General features: G+C 39.4%; 1 long non-coding RNA gene across 1 annotated transcript; it reads right to left on the minus strand.

Moving 5' to 3' along the window:
• Positions 1–418: 418 nt before the first annotated feature.
• On the minus strand, positions 419–23,285 carry LOC147911996 (uncharacterized). The gene is made up of 3 exons (XR_015550493.1): positions 22,804–23,285; positions 3,051–3,185; positions 419–471 (listed from the first exon to the last, which is right to left on the minus strand). It is a non-coding gene; the product is annotated as an uncharacterized LOC147911996 (long non-coding RNA).
• Between the last annotated feature and the right edge of the window lie 332 nt (positions 23,286–23,617).

The raw sequence follows: 23,617 nt of genomic DNA on the forward strand, positions 1-23,617 counted from the left end.
TCTCGAAGTTTCTGTGGTTGTCTCTACCATGCCTCAAGAAGGAGAAAGATCATGGAGGAGTGTGAATTGTTCATAGGCCATTCTACTCACATTCCATTGACTAGAAGTTAGTCACATGACTGCTTCTACCTGCAAAGGAGGCTGGAAAATATAGTCTATGTGTGTGCCTAGGAAGAAAAAGTGAAGATGGATTTTGGAAAGCAGCTAACACTGCCTTACTTGCTACCATCTTTCAAATGAATTTTATCATCCCAACGCTCTGAATCTCATTACCAAATCAATGTTATCTAAAGACATGCAGGTCTAATGAGTTCCCAAAATCACTGCTTTAGACAACAAGTCTTCACTCTCAGAAGGAGACCAGGGTCATCACCCAGAAGGGTTCTGAGTGTCATTCACCACCTTGTGAGATGTTACTGACATTTCTCATCCTTCGGGCCTAATCTCTTCTCCAAAGACCAAGATAGCACCCTGGAAGAAAAAGATAAGAATGTCCTCACCCTAGTCTCCTCCAAGGTAAGGACCTCTCTTTTTCCTCAATATTATAGTCACGTTTACATCCCTGAAATCAACCACAATCTGAACACATAGGAATAATTCCACCAGTATTTTTGAATAAATGAATGATTGACAAGATTTCTTAAATTAAAGAATCTTATTTAGGATCCAGTAAAAATTCTAGAAATTGTCTACCCATTAAACTGTGTTCTTATAATGTAAGTATTTTATTTAAGGTCACATAACTAGCTATCAATAGAGTTCAGATAAAAACTAAAGTCTCACCAATTCTCAGCCCAATGGGTAGAACACAGTAGTTCTAAGCAGAAAGTTATACATAAGTAGATTAATTTATATCCTCATATAAATAATTATGATAGAATTATATGTTATTATATAACCATTTAATTATTAGATAATAATAATTATTATATCTTCATATATATATAAATAGTTATATATGAAGATATATAAAAACATCCTCATTTATTTCTCTCTACTCCCAAAAATCTTTATACCCAAAGCCCTCTATGTCTTGGCTTTACAGCTTCATCTGTGTTCTGTTTGATATTTTCTCTTTTTTTGCCACTGATTTCCTGTCCCCACCCCACCCTGATGCCCACCTTCTCTGCCTCCTGCCATTCTTCTCTATAGGTCTGCACATGACCCTGTCTGTGTAACTGCCCCTGGCAGAGCTAGGAAGTCAGGAGAGAAGGATGGTGATGCCCGCTCACATGTGCATCACCAAGTGGAGGTGAACCTGGCCATCTTTTCACCTTCAGACAATCCCTCTCAATCATATTCTCTCCATTCCCCAATTCCCGGTGAACCATTTTTCCTAACCACCAGGGAAGAAACAAACAAGCAAAAAGAGTCTCTGTACATGATAAGGGAAAATACAATCAAGGCATTAGGAGTTTGTGTGCTTCTGTGCTTGTATCATCATAGAGTGGTGATGATAATGAAAGCTACCATCTTTTGAGAGCTTACCATCAGGCAGGCATTGGTGAATTGCACGAACACACCACACGCTCTCTTGGAATCACCCAACAGTATGTATTTGCTGATTGGGGATAAAGGGACAGTCTTTAAGGCAGAGGACAGATCTAGACCACATCAGGACTGAAATCAGGACCTTGGTCCAATTAAGGTCATAAGTATTTCCTAGTGTACATCCCAGGGGTTCTCAACTGTGTGCCATGGTGCTCTAGAGTGCCACAGCAAATTTACACCAGTGCCATGGGATGTTTTAAATTTTCAAGGGAATCTCTGTGACGTCTGTTGGACACCCGGTGAACTACTAGCTTGAGATAGTTCAGTTTCATCATTAGATCACTACATTCCTGTTAATGACATCGTGTTTTGCTAAGCTGGGTTTTCAGCAGTTGCTATGAAAAAAAGCAAGTACTGCATGAAGATCAATGTGAAATAAAAAATGAGGGTTGCAGTGTCCAATGTGACTCCAAAGGTTGAAAAGCTATTCAGTGCCCAACAGGCGCGAAGTTGTTAGAATATAAATACTTATTAACTTACTTGGACCTGACAACTTAATAAATAGAACTGCTAGGTATTTGTTTTGGCCTATGTGCTTTGTGAAAAAATTACTGAGATTCTAATGGTGGTGTGAACTGAGAAAGTTAGAGGACATCTGTGAACATCATTATTTCTGAAGAGAGGCCATGAAGTGTGGGTATCGGGGCATGAGCTTCCTCCCACTGCTCCCTCTGATAATTGCTTTAGCCCAGAAGCAGCAGCCCTGTGGACCCAACCTATGCATGCTCAGATATTAAAGCAGTGGCCTGTTTTATGCCCACTATTCTTTCCTAACATCCACTTATATCGGAAGGATTTATGAAGACTATATGAGCTGATGTTTGCTTGTTACAAATAAATGCAAATAATGAACCTCCCAGAAGTCTCAAGGGTCATATTTCTGATCAAAACTGCCTCAATACCTTCCTATCACCTTTCCAACAGCATTCAAGCAGTGGTCTGCTCAGTGACTTTGTTAACTGGCCTTCATTCCCTTTCTGTAGAGTGTTTTTCTCCCAGGAGTTGTACTCAGTGCCTAAGACCACTGGGGCTCACACTTTCAAATTCTTCCAGCTTCCATCATTGCAATATATTGGACTGAATGGCTAAGTATATAAACCAATATTTGGGCAAAACTTAAAATCAGTCAACACAGAAAGAAATTCTGGAACATAAGAATTAAATCTTAAATGTTTCAAATAAAATATAATTAGTATTCCACTTTAATCATAAAAAGTCATAGTCTAACATTAAATGTCTGAAATTTGGGGTCGGAAATAATAATTTCTTAACCTTGTCAGTTACTAGATTGCTCCTTCAGTCGCTACTCTGCACATCTGTGAGATGAAATAGATTGCTGTACTAGTTTCCTAGGAGTGCTATAAAAAAGTTTCTCAAACTGGGTGGCTTAAAACAACAGAAATTTGTTCTCTTACAGTTCTGGAAGCTAGAAGTCTGAAACCAAGGTGTCAGCAAGGCTATGCTGTCTCTGAAGGCTCTAGGGCAGAACCCTTCCTTACCTCTCTCCTAGCTTCTGGCAGTTGCCAGCAATCCTTGGCGTTCCTTGGCTGGTAGCTGCATCACTCCAATCTTCGCCTCTGTCTTCACATGCCGTCTTCCCTCTGTGGGTGTCTGTATTTCTTCACATGGCCTTCCTATAAGGATACCAGTCGTTGGATTTAGGGGCCACTCTAATCCAGTATGACCTCATTTTAACTTATTACATCCGCAAAGATCCGATTTCCAAATAAAGTCACATTCTGAGGGTCTGGGTGGACATGAATTTTTGGGGGAATGCTATTCAACCCAGTACACTTAGTTATGATCAATTTTTGTGAGGAAGCAGGATGATTTTTGACTGGCTCATCCTGTACAGTTGGCAAAGTCACCCCCCAGGTCTTAAGCTTTCCTTTCTCTCTAACAGCAGCTGAATGAGACAAAGAATTATCTTATTTTCAACTCCATTATTCTGCCTTGTATTTTTATTTAATTTTTTGTAAACAGTTTAACTCAAAAAGAATAAAATGGTCATCTTACAGTTATCTTGCTAATGGACTTATATAATATTTGTATTAATTGTCAATCTATTTCCCTATTTATTCAACTATTTGAAAAGTCTTAATAATTGTTTTCTGTGCATAAAATGAACAGCTTTCACAATCATCAATTATTATCACAGCATTATTTGCAATAATAAATATACAATTATATCCCAAACAACTGTTAGAATTTCAATATGTAAAGCACATAAGGAGATTTTTTTTCTCCAAGTTCACACCAGTATCTGACCTGTATTTTAAAGGGAATAAATTAAAAATAAGTCCAAATGATGTGCCAAATTTATATTACAGATGTTGTTGTGCTGATGAGCTGTGATGGCAGTCCGTGTGATCAGGGATCATTTATCTCAAAATTCAAGGTTTATAGAAATCATGTTTAAACTGGCATTCTAGTTTGGGATTTCCAAAGGCTGAGGCTAAACCTGAAACTGAATGGCAGATTACGGCAGAAGCTGAACTTTGGTGCCCGTACAGTACATATTTAACTTTACATGAAGTAAGCAGAAAATGCACATTCTTTTTGATCACACATGGAACAAAAGTTGACCATGTTCTAGGCCAAAGGGAAGTCGTAATAAGTTCCAAAGAATCAGCATCTTACAGTCTGCTTTCTCTAATCCTAACACTAGAAAATTAGTCATCAATAACAAAAAGATAGTTTAACAGATACTGTATGTCTAAAACTTAAAAAGAATATTATTAAGTAGCATCCGAGTTAAGAAATCGTAGGGAAATCAGGAAATACTAAGATCTGACAGTATTAAAATCACTGTAGACCAAAATATGTGGTATACAGTTAAAGTGAACTATAGCTGTAGTTTATAGTTATAGTATATATACAAACAAGGAAAATTAGAAACAAATGAAATAAGAATTCAATTAAAAGAATTAGAAAATGCATTATAAAGATAAGCTGAAAAATCAACGAAAAACAGGAAAGAGAGAAATTGATAAACACAATAAAAGGCCAATCCTTTAAGAAGATTAGTAAGATAAACCTATGCCAAGATTTATGAGAGAGACTGAAAAAAAATGAAATACAAAACGGAAAGGGGAAGTTAACTATAAAGGCCCTTGCCATTTGGGTTCTGCTTAGATTCTGCCAAAAGGAGACACTTGTACCAGATTAGAAAGTGGGAAGAAGGTAGAAACCATTCTGCTGCTAGTGGAGCTTCCAGCAGCAGAAGCCAACTACGGGCTCCAGCAATAGCATATTTGGTTCCCAGAATGGCAGTGAGAGCAGCACATGACTGCATGTGACTTTGGATAATTGAAGCCTTCTCAAGTAGTTCTGGGTCTTCTAGCAGTGATAGTGGCAGCAGCAGGAGCATGGAGGATCATAGAGAGGTGGCAGCCAGTAGATGACAAGGGTTTCCTGAGGTGGCTACATGGCAGTGCTGGGACATAGGAGAGTAGGTGCAGAAGATCACGGGCTCCTGGGCTAGTCCACCTTCCCTCTTTTTGCTCTCTAGTCCTTCCGACACTTTTGTAACCTGATTCCCTGTGTAAATCCCTCTCTGTTGTCATACCTGGAGTAGTTTCTGTTTTCCTGGCCTGGCACTGCGTGCTAGTGAAGACGAAGCCCTTAGAGCAGATAAACATCCACCTTTATTCTCCTGCAGCCACTTTTGTTAGGAGAACTGTTGAGGTGATGTGATAGGGCAGAATTGGGAGAAGACTGGAGATGATGTAATTTTAGTGAATGAATAAAATATTCCTAAAACATTCACCCTCTGGGGCAGTTTTAAACCTGGCAGTAGTTGACTCCAGTGACCATGATGTGACCTGTAAAATCTTCCAAGTTTCCTCAAGCCAAATGGTTCTCTAACTGTTTGCAAATTTCCCTGGCACTCTGACACCCAGCTACTGGGAGAATGGGTCCTGATACTAGAAACGTCATACATTCATCAATGTCTACAAATTTTTTTACATGCTATTGACTGTATACACTTTGAAAATTTTAACTTTTATATATTCATTCATTCAACAATAATATTTTTCATACCTGCTCTTCTAACTATTTCTCATTTCTAATTTTCTTCATTTTTATTTTCTTTCATTTTTTCATCAGTTATATTTACTGAGGATTTGTCTGGTTTTTGTTGAGTTGTTGTTCAATATTTTTATTTTGTTTTATAGTTTTTTGTTGTTAGTGTGTTTACTTTATATCTCTGAATATAGCAGTATTAAGAATTTCATAAATTTTAACATGTATTAAATTTTAATTATTTTCTAATAATCTGTAACTTTATTTTGAGGTCACCTTTGATTCAAAACTATTTAGGGGAGGTTATTAATCTTTCTTGGTCTTGTTTTTCCTTTACACATTAATTTTTTATTTTTATGGAATCATGCTCAGTGAATGTCACCTATGCAATTTCTACTTTGTGGAATTTTTATAGAAACTTATTTTGTAGACAAGCATTTAGTCAGTTTTTGTAAATGCTCCATGTATATTTAATAGGAAGGAGAACAGATGATATCTGTTATCTTTGGAGGGTACAAAGTTAAAAACTCTTTACTAATTCCTTTTTCTTAATTGTATTACTGAAATTTTATATCCTTATTTTTTCAACTACTTTGCCATATATTGATAGTAGAGTATCAATTGATTGTGTTCTTGTCAAATTATCTTGATATTTACAACAGTTTTTGATTTCTATACATTGTTGCTATGTTATTCATTGCACAAAGGTTCGTGAGCATTATATATTCATTGTGGATTATACCCTTTCTCAAAATTGTCATCCTGTTTCTCTCACTTAAAGTGTCGGACTGTTCTCTGTCTCTAAGGAGAGTTATTCTCTCTCCCTTTCTCTCTCTCTCATCTGTTCTCCTATAGTGCCCTGTTTATTCTTGATAAAATTTACGTCACTTACAAAAATTTACATCACTTACATTGAGGAGAGGGCACAAGAAGGGATCTGAAGCACACCCACTCATTTTGGTGTGACCAGGACTTCAAGGACTGTAGGAGCTGACCCTACAGGGAGCCAGATAATCAAAGCAATGTCCAAAAAGGCCATTCAGGCAAGTTCAAGTTTAGGATTTAGGAACAGGAAGCCAGAAGCACCACATGAAGGAATCCAGGCAGTGAGCAATGATTAAAGCCTTAACTAAGGGACTAATGCAGACATCTGGGGAGCAGAGTGACTTGTTCATACGAGGCGTCAAACAAATATTTGTTGAATGGCTAAATGAGTGAATGAATGAATGATAAATGAACCTGTTCATGGGTGGCAGGATCCCAGCAGTTGAGTCAAGGTAAGATTGACGGCTTCAATAAAGCACTTATGTTCTCCAGAGTTTAGGACACAGATAAAGAAAGGGTGCTTGGGCCTAGAGCAGAGTATCTTAAACTTCATAGTGAAAAATAATTAGAATACATATTCCTGATCCACTTTCAAAGAGTCTAGGCTGGGGCTCCAAGAATCAACATTTTTAATATACATGCCAGGTGATGCTGATTCAGGATGTCACAGATTTCACATTTGGCAAACACTAGCCTAAAGGCAGGAGCAGACCCCTAAACAGGATGATGGGTTAGAACCAGAGAGGTCACAACTGTTGTACCCTGAGACCAGTCTGGCAGGTGGACAGACCCAGCCCTCCAATGGCGCTGCTCACCAGATGGATGAGGATGCCAACCAAGAGGCTTAGAGGAGAAAGAAAAACAAGGGGCCACAGCCCAAATATTATTCTTTTACTTGAGCCTTCGTTGCCTACTCCAGACCATGTGATCTGTCACGCCCTCGTGTCATTAACCCGGGACTGTAAGCTAAGAAATGTGAATTTTTATCCAAGGCCTGTCATTGCAATGCTCTGGGCTGCTGTGCAGGCCACCAGTCCAGGCCTCACCGGTTTCACGTATAAAAAGAAAGGAGCTAAGATTGTGATCTTCAAGTTCTTCTGGGGCAGTGAGAAGTCTGTGAATTTCAAAATCCAAAAGACCTGAGTTCAAATCCCAGCCTAGCCCATTACTGACCCTGTAACCTTGTGCAAATTACTAAATTTCTCTGAAGTCTAGTTTTCTGGGGAAGATATATTTTTTATGGGTAAGATAGTAACTAACTTACTACACCATAGGTACTCAATTCTTGGATTGCCTCCCTAAGATTCAATATTTTTAAAAACCATATTACTTATTTTATGTAACAATAATTTGTACAAATTTTGACAGTACATTGTTATCAGTACTATTATTTAATTATTACTTTGTTATTAAACTTTTCATTGCACATATCTCATCTCTCCTAGTAGACTAGATTTCTTGAGAGTAGGATTTTACGAGGCACTTTTACTTTGTTTAGGGTGACCAACCATCTCAGTTTGCTTGGGACAGAGGAAAGTTCTAGATATGGAACTTTCAGTGCTAAAACCAGCAAAGTCCCAGGTAAACCAATGAGATATTCACCCTGCTTTACATCCACCTTTGTATTTAGTTAAATACCTAGTAAGTATAAAGTGAATGAATGAATTTTTCTTCTTCACCTCAATTTTAATCACTGCTTTTATTTTAGTTTATCATTCATTAAATAGGACAACAAATCACAGAGAAGTATAATTAACCACAGTAATAATCAAGTTATAGTTATTTTCTATTATAGAAAGCTTAAGTTTTTGTTTATAATATTTATGCTTTATTTTACTAAAGGGGTAATCTTTGTGGCAAAATGTTGTTAATAAAAAGTGATATTCTCCATCATATAGCCCAAATGGTGGTTTGCTCCTAAAGTTCAGGGGTTATGTTATTTGCAAACTATATAAAACATACCCTAAAGACAAAGCCCCAAAGCAGCATAAGAATGAATTTTAAAAAAAAAGTTTGAATTATTGTGACTTTTTTGCATTAAATAATTTAGACTTCTGAGTACCTTCTCTCCTAAGTACTTTTTTTTCCTCCAAGAATGCAATTCTTAAAATTTTAAAACTGGTTAGGCAATTTGGGATTCCTCTGGGATTTCGATGCCAAAGCCTCCCCTGACATTTTGAGGAGTTAATGGTTATAATTACTTTGCCTGTAGCAATATCACTGCCTTTAAAATAAAAGCCTCAAGACTTTTTTCTAATGTATTAGATTACATTCTATTCAAAAGGACAGGATTTATTATACAGAAAAATGTACTGAGTACACTGATCTTTCTTTCAAAAGTCTATTTTTCTAACATGAATCTTAAAACTTTATCACACATTTGTGAAAAAATTTATTCCTGTAATCCTCCATTTTAAAAAATCAAAGTTTCTCTGGTGTGTCAACTTTTAATTTTTCTTTTTCTTTTTCGATGAGTCACTATTTTTTGTGTTACAAAATCCTTGCTCCTTAGGCAGAGTCGGGGTGTAGAAATGCCCCAGACTCTGTTGAGACGAGACTTGAGACACTGAGTCACAGCTGATGACTAACAGCAGAAAGACCAGTGGTTCCTCAAAGTGGCCAATGGCATCGTAGCGTGGCCACCATGGCCGCTGCTCAGAAAAGAGACCAAAAACTGTGGTAACTGCGGCACTTAGGGTCAAGCTGCCCACACAGAACAAAGAAGCAGAACATAGTGCCTGGAAAGAGGTAATCATGAATAAAAATGGCACATCCCAGGAGTATGTAGGAACTTGAATAAATAGAGTTGGTCTTGGGAATGGGTTGCATTAGTCAAAACTTGAAGACAAGAGCCCAGGCCTCCTGATATCTAATCCAGTGCTCTTCCTACTACGACACACTGCCTTCAATTCTACTGTTAGTATTCCGTTCCTTTAGAAGTGTCTACTGGTAAAATGCAAGTATTCCTGAGAAGGATAGCAACTTAAGCCAGGTATTAGTTATCACAGGAAATTATATACAGGAAGTCAAGAACTTCCTTTAAATTACTTTATCAGGTCTTTTCCAGTGATTGAACTGGGCAGTTTTAATGGTGGAGAAAGAGAGCCTGAGCACAGAGCCAGGGGCCTCCAGGGATAAGACTAGGGGAAGAGAAGTACTCTGCAGAATCAGGGAATCCTAAATGCTCCCCCTAGAACTGGGAGGAGAAGGCACCGTAAGGACAGAAAAAGAGCTGCAGTAAACAGTCTTTCCACACTTTCATCCAAGATCACCACTGAGCCTCCTTCTGCACGGAACAAAGACTGTGGGTAAGAGAAGATGGGAAGGAGCCTGAGACGGCAGCCATGGGGGCTTCCTCCCAGGTCAGGTTGGCCACTAGAGGAGACTGAGGCAGTCTGTGGTGGAGAAGGCTTTCTCGTCAATCAGTACTGCAGCTTGAAGACAAAGACTGGGAGCCCTACTCCAGGCTCATTTCTTCCTCTCCCCAACTACAGGCTTCGTCCTCCTCCAATTCCTTTCCCTTATATCACCACAGTCTGCAAACATTTTGCTTTACACTTATGGACAGGTGTGCGTGTGTGTGTGTGTGCTTATGACAAGGAGAGAAGGAAGCTAACATGTAAGAAATGCCTAGTATGTCCCAGCCACTGTGTGCGATGCATCATGTACACATAACTTCACTTCATTATGACAAAGTTCAGAGGCCAGTATGGTGGAAAGCATTGTTCAGATAAGAAACTGAGGCTCAAAGAGGTTAAGGAACTTTCTTTAGGTCACAGAGCTAATCACTGACAGAGCTAGAATATGTAGCCAAGACTGACTCCAAAACAGATTTTCTTCCTACCACACTGCATTACACCATTAAGATCCTCATTTCTTTGAAAAATTAGAGTCCCTGCTTTCCCAAGACTCTGTACAACACTTAGTGCATTGTTATATCCCAGTGGATAAAAATCTTCAAACAACAATATTCATCTCAGACCAGAGAAGTGGTGTTGTATAGTGGAACGAGAGTTAGCATGGGAGAGAGAAATTTGAAGTTGTTACCTCTAGCTGGTAAATATCTAAAGCCACTTAAGCTCCCCATGGCTCTGATTAAGTATCAGAAAATTGAAATGACAATATTTTCATAAGAGGACATAAATGTAGGTAAAAGAGCTTTGTAGGCTGTACACCATCAGGCAAAAGAAAAATGATATTGAAGTAAAATGAGGGAAACAACTCAAATGTCCATCAACTGGCAAGTGAATAAACAAACTATGGTACGTCCATACTATGAGATACTGTTAAGCAATTAAAAGGAACAAACTATTGACACGTGGAACAATACGGATGAATCTCAAATGCATTATGCTAAGGGAGAGAGGCCAGACTCTAAAGGCTACATCCTGTAAGATTCCATTTATATGACATTCTGGAAAAAGTAAAACTGTCAAGACAGAAAACAGATCAGTGGTTGCCAGGGACAAGAGGAAGAGGAAGGGGCTGACTACAAAGGGGCATGAGGGAACTTTCTGGAGTGATGGAAATACTCTATATCTTGATCGTGGTGGTGGTTACGTGACTATATGTGTTTGTCAAAATACAGAATTGTACACACAAAAAGAGTGAATTATACCTCAATAATCCTGAACTTTTTTTTAAAAAAAAGTAAAACGAAGGTACCAGATAATTAATTCTAACTAGTTATAAGATTCTGATTTGATTACTTTGGGGAGACATTTGCATCCTGATACACGAGATGCTTTAGTTCTTTTGGAAAAAATGCTTGCTCTGAATTCGAGAGCATCCTTGTGATCATGAATGATTAATATGGCCTTCTGCTCCAAGATCTCTGCAGATCCTTTGCTGAGAGCCATATTCCCGGTCAGCTTCTTTTTAAAGCACTCTCCATTTGGCAAGGGTTGTACCTTTACTTGACGCTTCGAAAGTGTTCCAAGCTGAACCACTTTCAAAATGCGGGATGCAGCCAGCCAGCAAGCTCCTCCTGGCATCTTGTAATATGGGAAGACCTGACCTTGTTATCTCCCAAAGAGAATATTCCAAGAGCTCAGCCATAATTACCCGACTCTGGAGTCTGGCTTGCCCTTTCTTAATGCTAAGCAGGCTGCTGCTGAATCAGAAGAAAGCCTATAGAGGCTTTTCTATTTGAAATGGCAAAAATTTCCAAGGTAAGCATTCAACTGACATTAGCAGGGCTTCCCATCTCAAAATCAATTTGCTGCATTTCAGTTTTGAAAGGTAAAGGCCAAAGGGATAAGAGCTTGGTTTTTTTTGACAACAGAACTATATTACCTTTCTGATCTGAAGTAGATTTTTCAAAAAATAACACACACACATTCTGATTGAGGATTTCCATTTTGATTTTAACTTGGGGAAAACTATTTCAGTTTTTTCTACATGGTTTTCAAATATTTATTTTTGAAAGCTTTGATAATGGCCATAATCGAAGTTATATATTTGAAATCCCCAACCATCAAACATTCTTAAATGAAACAGTTGGCATTTTTATTACATGTCTAATCTGTACCTTTTTTAAGTGCAGCAAGGAGATGAGTCAGTTAGATCATAAAATATTTATAAGAAAAGCCCCAGTCTTAAACAAACCTTTTGAGACTTCTGATTAGCAACTGTGACAATCTTGAAACTGAAGACAATAAAATTCCTTTTATTTTCTTAATTCTTTTTTAGATCTTTTAAAAATTCTTAGGATCTGCGTTTGACCAGTTTTCTGCACGTTAATTTCATGTGTGGAGGGAACACCATTCCTTTCAGTGGAGAGAATTCCCTTTCATTCCTGTGGAATGCTTTTCAAATGATTTTGTTAATTCCTCCAGCCACGTTCCACACAATTGGCAATCTCAAAAACGTAAAGCTTCCCTCGGAGTCCTTTGCCAGGCACACAGGCACCTTTAAGACTCAACCAAGCATTGAGACAGTGTTCCCACTCTGAAGAAATGACTGATTGGATGGATTAAATGTGCTTCCGAAGTGATTTCCAAATGGTCATAAAAAAACGGAGGCTAATTAAATATAGTCATTGAAGAGCAGTACTTAACTCATCAAACTCCTGTATTATACATTCTTCTCAAAGAAGCTATGTGCTCTGGAATTTTCTACAAATGGGGGAAAATGAAAAAGAGCATAAATATCCAGTGAAAAGGCAAAGGTTTAACAAACCACGGGACATGAACCAAAAGGAATGCTATGTGGTCATTTAAAATAATCATCAGGAAGACTTTATGATTATATGGGGACCTTCTTATAATACATTAAATGAAAAAGCAGATTTTTAGACGGTATGCGCATTACAATTATAATCATGAGAAATGTACGCTTGTGAACAATTGAAACCTAATAAAATATACAGAAATTTTAATAGCTCTGTTTAAATGAGGGGTATATAAGTCCTGTTTTTTATTTTCTTTAATGCTATGATTATATCCTTTTTTTAAATTTAAAGAATGCTTTTTGTCTGCACTCTTCTTACTGGAGATAGGAATAGGAATCGTGAGTTTACGTGAGGTACTCTGATCACTGTGACTTCTATTCAAGCTGCAGTGTTGCCTAGCAACAGGATAACTTTTCTGCAGCGAAATTCCCCAGTAGCAGCAACCTATGAAGCATCCCATGAGGAATTCCCTACCTTAAGTGCACCCCGTATCCTTATTACCCTGTTCTCATATTCCACTGCTTTGGGGGAATTTCATAATCTAATCATATGGGGATATTAAAAGTTGGAGGGCTGCATTTTAAAATCCATATCCCTGAATGTTTTGCCTCTCTGCCTGGAAGAGAAGAATGGATAAGGGATTTTTCTAGATTTCTTCCAGTCTCTAATATTCCTCAGATAAGAAGAACAAGGAAGGAAAATGGTAAGAGCTTTGATTTCTGATCTTTATGGATGGTAGCTTGACATGGCTCCATCAGATGTAATGCTTCCTTTTTCTATTATTAAGAGTTTTTTGAGATATAATGATATAATTTACTATAAAACTCATCCTTTAAAAACGTATATTGGTAGGGTGGTACAACCATCACCACAATCAATTTTAGAACATTTTCATTGCCTCAAAAAGAAACCCCATACCCATTAGCAGTATTTCCCCATTTCTTCCCAACCCATCCCCCAGCCCTAGGCAACCACCAATCTACTTTCTCTCTCTATGGACTTGCTTATTCTGGACACTTTATATAAGTGGAATCATACAATATATGGTCTTTTGTGTCTGGCTTCTTTCACTTAGCATAATGTTTTCAAGATCCATCCATGGTGTAGCATGTAACTGTATTTCATTCCTTTTTATGGCCAAATAATATTCCACTGTACAGATATACCACAATCTGTCTATCCATTCATCAGTTGATGGACATTTGGATTGTTTCCACTTTTTGACTATTATAAATAATGCTGCTATGAACAATTGTGTACAAGTGTTTGTGTGGACATGTCTCCTTTCTCTTGGAAATATATCTAAAAGTGGAATTGCTGAGTCACATGGTAATTCTTTGTTTAACGTTTTGAGAAAACGTCAAACTGTTTTCCAAAGTGGCTGTGCCATTTTATATTTCCAACAGCAGTGTCTGAGGATTCCAATTTCTCCACATCCTCACCAACACTTGTTATTGTCTGTGTTCTTGATTATAGTCATTCTAGTGGGGGTGAGGTGGTATCTCATTATGGCTTTAATTTGCATTTCCTTGATGACTGATAATATTGAGCATCTTGTCTAGTGCTTATTGGCCATTTGTTTATTTTCTTTGGAGAAACATCTATTCAAATTCTTTGCCCAATTTTAAATTATTATTTAGCTTTTGATTGTTGAGTTGCTATTTCTTTCTTTTTTCCTTGTGATATTTGGATTCTCTGTGGAGATGAGTTGACATCAAGGCCTTCACAGGCCCCAAAACACTCAGACCGAGACAGTTACCGCCGGTTAGGGAGGAGACTGGAGGGCAGTCACTGCACATCAGTGTCAGTGAATGGAGACACAGCAGGCCCCAGGGAATGCACTCATATCTGTCTGGTGTCCTCACATCACCCTGAAATCAGAATCTTGCTATTCAGCCTCCACAGAGCACAATGCCTGCTCTTGCTCTCAAACAGCAAGAGGTGAGGGGGGGTTTTCTACTCTAAGAAGAAAAGAATGGCCATTGCCATGGCCCGCTATCCCCCACCCACTGTGGTCAGGTTCTATGCCTGTTATATTCCCCGCTATGTACCCCAGAAACTGGCAAAGAGTTGACAAATAAATGAATGTAAAAACCTTCTTTTTCAATTCAAGTAACAGTGAGTTGGTTGCTCTTGCTTGCAAATTTCCTATATGCCCCAATTTTGTTTAAAACATATTTAGCACTTACTGCTCTAAGCATTTTACAAATAATTTTAACTAATTATTTACAAATAATTTTAACACTTTACAAATAATTTTAAACTAATTTAACCCTCATAATAATTCTGTGAAGTAAGGTTATTATCTCCGTTTTATAGATGTGGAAACTGAGCATAGATAGGCAAAGTAACCTGCCCAAGACCAACAGCTGATGAGTGGGGGAGCCAGATTCAAACGCTGCCTGGCTCCAGTCTGTGCTCCCAACTGCCGTGCGATGCTCCTTCGCCAACTGTGTTTCCATATATGCCCATTACAGGATTGTGGGGGAAGAGGGGCTGTGTTAGAGCCTAGCTGGCATAAAGGAATCTCTTCACAATAGGTAGGTTTAAAAAAGTCATCCTAAACACGGTTTTGGGAAGGAACACCTATCATGAATTAATTCCCCAAATAAAGAATTCTGTGCTAATGCAATGCTGAATTTCATTTTCATATGTTGGTGCTTGCTTTCCTTAAAGCAGGTCACCCATTTTTTATTGATAAAATGGTACTTCCTAACCTAGTTTTGCGCATAGCCAACATTCTCTAAATGTTGAGTGACATCGAATGAATTAATGAATTAATTCATGTACAGTGCACAAGCTGACAGGCTGCTTGCCTGGAACAGGCCTCCCTCCGAAAAAGAATCTATGCAGGCCTGGTGGCTCCTGGGGACAAGTGCAATATCCTTGCTCCACCCTGCACCCAGAGGATAGCTGAGCCTGCCTCACATTCCTACTATCCAAGGGCACCACCCAAAACAGAAGCCCTTCTGGTCATCTCAACTCAGTATTTTCTTCTCTTACTGCTCTGGACATTCCTTTCCCTGGTATGACCACCCACTGCTCCCCTCCCTTCCCTTCCAAAATCTCCACCCTATATCTTCTAGAACCCTCCATTCCATAATAAACAAATTACCCTTGATCCTCCACCTTCTTCTCTGCTCAGATCCTGCCCCAGAGGACACTTCTCCAGGAACTCTCTTCATCAGAGGTTAGTAGTTCTCCTTCGCCCCATGTACAGTGGGGAGTCCCCTCACTCCTCTTGCTTTTCCGATCACTATTCCTCCACCTTCTTACAAAAAATGGCGGAAATTGTGGGCCACCTCTCCCAATCCTGCCTCTGTCCTGTGTCACTTCAGAGCACCAGAGTCTACCCATCAAATATCCAATATTCCCAGTTCCCAATATGCCCCATATGTTTTCCTGTCCAAGCACCTTCTCCCCACTAATCATATCAATCCACTGCCATGGCCACATCCCAGACATTGTCACCACCAGAAACTGCACACTCACTCGCTCTCTCTCTCCTCTATCTCTATCTTTATCTCCATCTCTCAATCTTTCCCTCTCTTTCTCATCCTAAATTCAAACTCTGATCAGAATATCTTACCCTTTCTATTCTCTTCTTCAGTTACTCTCACTACACTTGTTCTTCGTCATTATCCGCAACTCTTTTATTTTGACCCTACCAGTTCTTTGCTATTTCCCTCCTTTACTAGCCATCAATTCAGCTACTCTATTGCCAATATCATTGCTATTTCTTTTTTTTTTTTTTTTTTTTTTATTGCAGTAACATTGGTTTATAACATTGCAAAAATTTCAGGTGTACATCATTGTACTTCTATTTCTGCATAGATTACATCATGTTAACCACCAAAATACTAATTACAACCCATCACCACACACATGTACCGAATTATCCCTTTCACCCTCCCCCCTCCCCCCTTCCCCTCTGGTAACCACCAATCCAATCTCTGTCCCTATGTGTTTGTTTATTGTTGTTATTATCTACTACTTAATGAAGGAAATCATACGGTATTTGGCCTTCTCCCTCTGACTTATTTCACTTTGCATTATACCCTCAATGTCCATCCATGTTGTCACAAATGGCTGGATTTCGTCGTTTCTTATGGCTGAGTAGTATTCCATTGTGTATATATACCACAGCTTCTTTATCCATTCGTCCCTTGATGGGCACTTAGGTTGCTTCCAAGTCTTGGCTATTGTGAATAACGCCGCAATGAACACAGGGGTGCATGTACCTTTGCAAATTGGTGTTTTCAAGTTCTTTGGATAAATACCCAACAGTGGAATAGCTGGATCATATGGTAGTTCTATCCTTGATTTTTTGAGGAATCTCCATACTGTTTTCCATAGTGGCTGCACCAGTTTGCACTCCCACCAGCAGGGTATGAGAGTTCCCTTCTCTCCACATCCTCTCCAACACATGTTGTTTCCTGTCTTGTTAATTATAGCCATTCTGACAGGCGTGAGGTGATATCTCATTGTAGTTTTGATTTGCATTTCCCTGATAGTTAGTGATTTTGAACATCTTTTCATGTGTCTGTTGGCCATCTGTATATCTTCTTTGGAGAAATGTCTATTCAGGTCTTTTGCCCATTTTTTAATTGGGTTGGTAGGTTTTGTTGTTGAGATGCATGAGTTTTTTATATATTTTGGAGATTAAGCCCTTATCAGATGTATGGTTTGCAAATATCTTCTCCCAATTGTTAGGTTGTCTTTTCGTTTTGTTGATGGTTTCCTTTGCTGTGCAGAAGCTTTTTAGTTTGATGTAGTCCCATTTGTTTATTTTTTCTATTGTTTCTCTTGCCTGGTCAGATGTGGTGTTTGAAAAGATGTTGCTAAGACCGATGTCGAAAGAGCGTACTGCCTATGTTTTCTTCTAGAACTTTCACAGTTTCAGGTCTTACATTCAAGTCTTTAATCCATTTGGAGTTAATTTTTGTGTATGGTGTAAGGTAAGGATCTACTTTCATTTTTGCATATGGCTATCCAGTTTTCCCAACACCATTTGTTGAAGAGACTTTCTTTTCCCCATTGTATGTTCTTGGCTCCTTTGTCAAAGATTAGCTGTCCATAGATGTGTGGGTTTATTTCTGGGCTTTCGATTCTATTCCATTGATCTGTGTGTCTGTTTTTGTGCCAGTACCATGCTGTTTTGGTTACTATAGCTTTGTAGTATATTTTGATATCAGGGAGTGTGATACCTCCAGCTTTGTTCTTTTTTCTCAGGATTCCTTTAGCTATTCGGGGTCTTTTGTTGTTCCATATAAATTTTAGGATTCTTTGTTCTATTTCTGTGAAAAATGTTGTTGGAACTGTGATAGGGATTGCATTGAATCTATAGATTGCTTTAGGAAGTATGGACATCTTAACTATGTTAATTCTTCCAATCCAAGAACACGGAATATCTTTCCATTTCTTTGTGTCTTCTTCAATTTCTTTCAGAAATGTTTCATAGTTTTCGGTGTACAGATCTTTCACCTCTTTGGTTAAGTTTATTCCTAGGTATTTTATTCTTTTTGTTGCAATTGTAAATGGGATTGTATTCTTAATTTCTCTTTCTGCTACTTCGTTGTTAGTGTACAGAAATGCAACTGATTTTTGTATGTTGATTTTGTATCCTGCAACTTTACCATATTCGTTTATTACTTCTAAAAGTTTTCTGGTGGATTCTTTAGGGTTTTCTATATATAAAATCATGTCATCTGCAAATAGTGACAGTTTCACTTCTTCCTTTCCAATTTGGATCCCTTTTATTTCTTTCTCTTGCCTGATTGCTCTGGCTAGGACTTCCAATACTATGTTAAATAGGAGTGGTGACAGTGGGCATCCTTGTCTGGTTCCTGTTCTTAGAGGGATAGCTTTCAGTTTTTCACCATTGAGGATGATATTAGCTGTGGGTTTCTCATATATGGTCTTTATTATGTTGAGGTACTTTCCTTCTATACCCATTTTATTCAGAGTTTTTATCATAAATGGATGCTGGATCTTGTCAAATGCTTTCTCTGCATCTATTGAGATGATCATGTGATTTTTGTTCTTCATTTTATTAATGTGGTGTATTACGTTGATTGATTTGCGAATGTTAAACCATCCCTGCATCCCTGGAATAAATCCCACTTGATCATGGTGTATAATCTTTTTAACGTATTGTTGTATGCGATTTGCTAGTATTTTGTTGAGGATTTTCACATCGATGTTCATCAGTGATATTGGCCTGTAATTTTCTTTTTGTGTTGTCCTTGTCTGGTTTTGGTATCAGGGTAATGTCAGCTTCGTAGAATGAGTTAGGAGCTTCCCCCTCCTCAATTTTTTGGAAGAGTTTGAGAAGGATAGGTATTAAGTCTTCTTTGAATGTTTGGTAGAATTCACCAGGGAAGCCGTCTGGTCCTGGACTTTTATTTTTGGGGAGGTTTTTGATTACTGTTTCGATCTCCTTACTGGTGATTGGTCTATTCAAATTCTCCACTTCTTCTTGATCCAGTTTTGGAAGGTTGTATGATTCTAAGAATTTATCCATTTCTTCCAGATTGTCGAATTGGTTGGCATATAGTTTTTCATAGTATTCTCTTATAATCTTTTGTATTTCTGAGGTGTCTGTTGTATCCTCTCCTCTTTCATTTCTGATTTTACTTATTTCTCCCTTCTCTTTTTTTTTCTTGGTGAGTCTAGCTAAAGGTTTGTCTATTTTGTTGATCTTTTCAAAGACCCAGCTCTTGGTTTTATTAATTTTTTCTATTGTTTTTGGTCTCTATTTCATTTATTTCTGCTCTGATTTTTATTATTTCCCTTCTTCTACTGATTTTGGGCTTTGTTTGTTCTTCTTTTTCCAGTTCCTTTAGGTGCATTTTTAGATTGTTTATTTGAGATTTTTCTTGTTTGTTGAGATAGGCCTGTATCGCTATAAACTTCCCTCTTAGAACCGCTTTTGCTGTATCCCATTAATTCTGGCATGTCGTATTTTCATTTTCATTTGTCTCCAGGTATTTTTTTATTTCTTCTTTGATTTCTTCGTTAACCCAGTCGTTGTTCAGTAGCATTTTGTTTAATCTCCATGTATTTGTGGCTTTTCTGATTTTCTTCCTATAGTTGATTTCTAGTTTCATACCGTTGTGGTCAGAAAAGATGCTTGGTATTATTTCAATCTTCTTAAATTTATGGAGACTTGTTTTGTGGCCTAATATGTGATCAATCTTGGAGAATGTTCCATGTGCATTTGAAAAGAACGTGTATTCTTCGGTTTTTGGATGGAATGCTCTGTATATATCTACTAGGTCCATCTGTTCTAAGGTGTCGTTTAAGGCCAATGTTTCCTTATTGATCTTCTGTTTGGATGATCTATCTGTTGGTGTAAGTGGAGTGTTAAAGTCCCCTACTATTATCGTGTTACTGTCTATTTCTGTTTTTATGTCTGTTAATAATTGCTTTATATATTTAGGTGCACCTACATTGGGTGCGTAGATATTTACAAGTGTTATATCCTCTTGTTGGATTGTTCCCTTGATCATTATGTAATGCCCTTCTTTGTCTCTTTTTACAGTTTTTGTTTTAAAGTCTATTTTGTCTGATATGAGTACTGCTACCCCAGCTTTCTTTTCATTGCCATTTGCGTGGAGTATCTTTTTCCATCCCTTCACTTTCAGTTTGTGAGTGTCTTTAGGTCTGAAGTGTGTCTCTTGTATGCAGCATATATATGGGTCTTGTTTTTATCCAGTCAGCCACCCTATGCCTTTTAATTGGGGTATTTAGTCCATTGACGTTTAAAGTAGCTATTGATAAGTATGTACTTACTGCCATTTTTTAACTTTTTATTTTTTACCTCAGTGTTTAAGTACTCCTTCTCTGTTCCTTACTTCTTCTATACAGAATTGATGGTCACTTTAGTTTGACCTCTGTCTGAAAGCTGTACTCTTTAACTACCCTCCTCCCTCCTTTTATGTTTTTGATATCATATCTAACCTCTTTTTTGTGCATTTGTATCCATTACGTTCTGATCATTGAAATAGATAATTTTTCCTATTTGTGGTCTTCTCTTTTCCCCTTAAATCAGTCCCTTTAACATTTCTTGTAACACTGGTTTCTTGGTGACAAACTCCTTTAATTTTTGCTTATCTGGGAAAATTTTGATCTCTCCTTCCATTTTGAATGATAACCTTGCCGGGTAGAGTATTCTTGGCTGTAAGTTTTTTCCTTTTAGCACTTTAAATATATCGTGCCATTCTCTTCTAGCCTGTAAGGTTTCTGCTGAGAAGTCAGCTGATAGCCTTATGGGGTTTCCTTTGTATGTAACTTGACATTCTCTTGCGGCTTTTAGGATTCTCTCTTTATCTTTAATTCTGGACATTTTGATTATGATGTGTCTTGGTGTGGGCCTCTTTGGGTTTATCTTGTTTGGGGCTCTCTGTGCCTCCTGTACCTGGATGTCTGTTTCCTTCCTTAGGTTAGGGAAGTTTTCATCTATTATTTCTTGAAATAGATTCTCTGCCCCCTTGTCTCGCTCTTCTCCTTCCGGGACACCTATAACACGGATGTTAGTGCGCTTGATGTTGTCCCAGAGGTCCCTTAGACTGTCCTCACTCTTTTTAATTTTTTTCTCTTTTACCTGTTCACCTTGGGTAATTTCTTCTAGTCTTTCTTCCAGCTCACTGATCCGTTCTTCTGTATCCTCTACTCTGCTTTTGAGTCCCTCTAATGAGTTTTTCATTTCCAGTATTGTATTCTTCATTTCTGATTGGTTCTTTTTATATCTTCCATTTCTTTGTTGACATTCTCACTGAGTTCATCTATTCTTCTCCCCAGATCAGTGAGCATCCTTAACACTCTTAGTTTGAACTCTCTGTCAGGTAGGTTGCTCATTTCTGTTTCACTTAGTTCCTTTTCTGGGGTTTTGTCCTGTTCCCTTACTTGGAATGTATTCTTTTGCCTCCTCATTTTGCCTCTTTCCCTGTGCTTGTGTCTCGTATTAGGTAGGTCAGCTCGTCTCCTGCTCTTGGATAGGTGACCTTATGTAAGTGATGGCTTAGGAGGCTTCCAGTGTGCTTCCCTCAGTTCTCAATGTTCCAGGGGTGGCCCCTATGTGGGCTACGTGTGTCCTTCTATTGTGGCCTGTTAGCTCTCCCTATAGGCGCCCAGGGAGGCTGAGTTATGCTCCTGGCCAGCTGTTGTAATGTTCAGCTGCTTGTAGTTGTTGTGGGCCCTTCAGTCTCTTTATCAGGTGTGGGGAGCCCCAGCACAGTTGGCTGTAAGTTCTAATACCACATTTGTGTTGCAGTATTTCTTTTAAGTGAGTAGGCCCCCAGTGTGGCAGGTTGTTAGGCTCAGGGCCTTAGAATTGCTGTAAACCTCTAGCCTATTAGGTCTCTTGTCAGCTCTCTGAGGATTGCAGCTGGGTGGGGCTGGCCTAGGCACAGGAGCACCCAATTGTTTCAGGCTTTGGAAGGTGGGGCAAACCTCCTATGTGGGTCTTTGAGAAGCACAAGTCTTCTGCAGCTGACAAGCCCTGCCGCCCAGAGGTCCACACACACAGTCAACACAGTCCTGCCCCGTGTGAGCGCCCCGACCTCCCCAAGCGGACCCAGTCCCCCCACGGGCGGAGCCCCACACACTCCGCCCCCACCCCACACTCTCCACCCGCTCCTTGTGCACACCCTGCCCCGCTCAAGTCAGCTCAGTTGCCAGGCTGCAGAAAATCCAGTCACCAATCTATGCAGGCCCACACGTTGCCTGAGGGCTTGTTGTTGGGTGGGGCCAGTCTCTAGGGTGGGCTGCCTGCCCTGGCTGAGCTGGATTAAATCGGTGCTCTAGCGGGTGGAGCAGACCCTGGGCTAGCAGGTCTCAGGGAAAACTCCAATGGCGTCTGTGTCAGCACGCTCACACCAGGCCACAACAATGGCCGCCGCCAATGTCCCAGTCCCTGGAGAGGTCTCACCCTCACCGAGATGCCCTCAGGGCCTATTAGGTGAGTCTCTTGTCACCAAAGCAGTGTGCACCTTTCTTTCTGGTGATTTTAGGATGCTTTCTGGAACGGGTGAGTTTGTGCACGGGCCCTTTAAGAGCCAGTTTTAGTTTCTTTGTGAACCGGGTTTTCTGGGGGTGCTCCCCAATGCTTTAGTAGCAGGCAAGGTCAGATATTATGCCACTGGTGTCGATTGTGCTGGGTCCACAAAATGCCCACAGCGGGGCTGCTCCCCGGCTCAGGGCCCCGCGCCTCCAGGGAGGCTGCGTACCTGTGAGCTGCTCCCGGGCGGCCGTGACGCTGGCGGCTTGTGAAGGCGGCGTTTTCCTCTCCAGAAGGGAGTCTCTGCCTCTTCCACCCCAGTTAGGATTGTCCGTTGTTGCAGGAGTTCCTCTCATCCAGTTTTCAGTTCTGTCTCAGGGGTAATTTTTCCACGAGTAGTTGTAAATTGGCTGTGTCCACGGGAGGAGGTGAGTTCAGAGTCTGCCTACGCCGCCATCTTGACTCCGCCTCCTGCTATTTCTTTATTCCACCTACTTCAGTCCATCTACTTCCCTCTTTCCTTTGTGTCCTTTCAACAGACTCCATACCAGCCTCCCTGTCTCTAATTTTGTTCTCCCCCAACCCATTCTCCAATATCAATGGGAGTGACTTTTCTAAAATACAAATCTTGCCATGGTGCTCCCCCAGTTAAAACTCTCCAATGACTTCTCATCACTCTCAGGATAAAGTCCAAATTCTTCATATGGTTTAAAAGTCCTTCCTAATCTGGCGCCTTCTTATGTGTCCAGGAGCTTACCTCTCACCCCACCTCATCCCCTCAGTACACACCTTCCTGTACTCTAGCCGTGTTTCAACTATGTGTCATGCTCCCCGGCAGCACTTGCCTCTCTCTCTCTCTCTCCCCCGCCCACCACCTCTCTCTGACTCTGCATACTTTGTTCTCTCTGCCTGGAATACTTTCTCCTTTCCTCCCTCTCTTCACCTAGGTAACTATCATTTCTCATGTCTTACTTGTTTCTTCCTCCAGAAAGCCCTTCTTGACCATCTTGCTTCTATATGTTTCCCATAACACTCTGAATTTA

The sequence above is a fragment of the Ceratotherium simum genome, chromosome X (genome assembly GCF_057802395.1).
Source record: "Ceratotherium simum simum isolate JZ-2026a chromosome X, ASM5780239v1, whole genome shotgun sequence".
Taxonomy (NCBI): domain Eukaryota; kingdom Metazoa; phylum Chordata; class Mammalia; order Perissodactyla; family Rhinocerotidae; genus Ceratotherium; species Ceratotherium simum.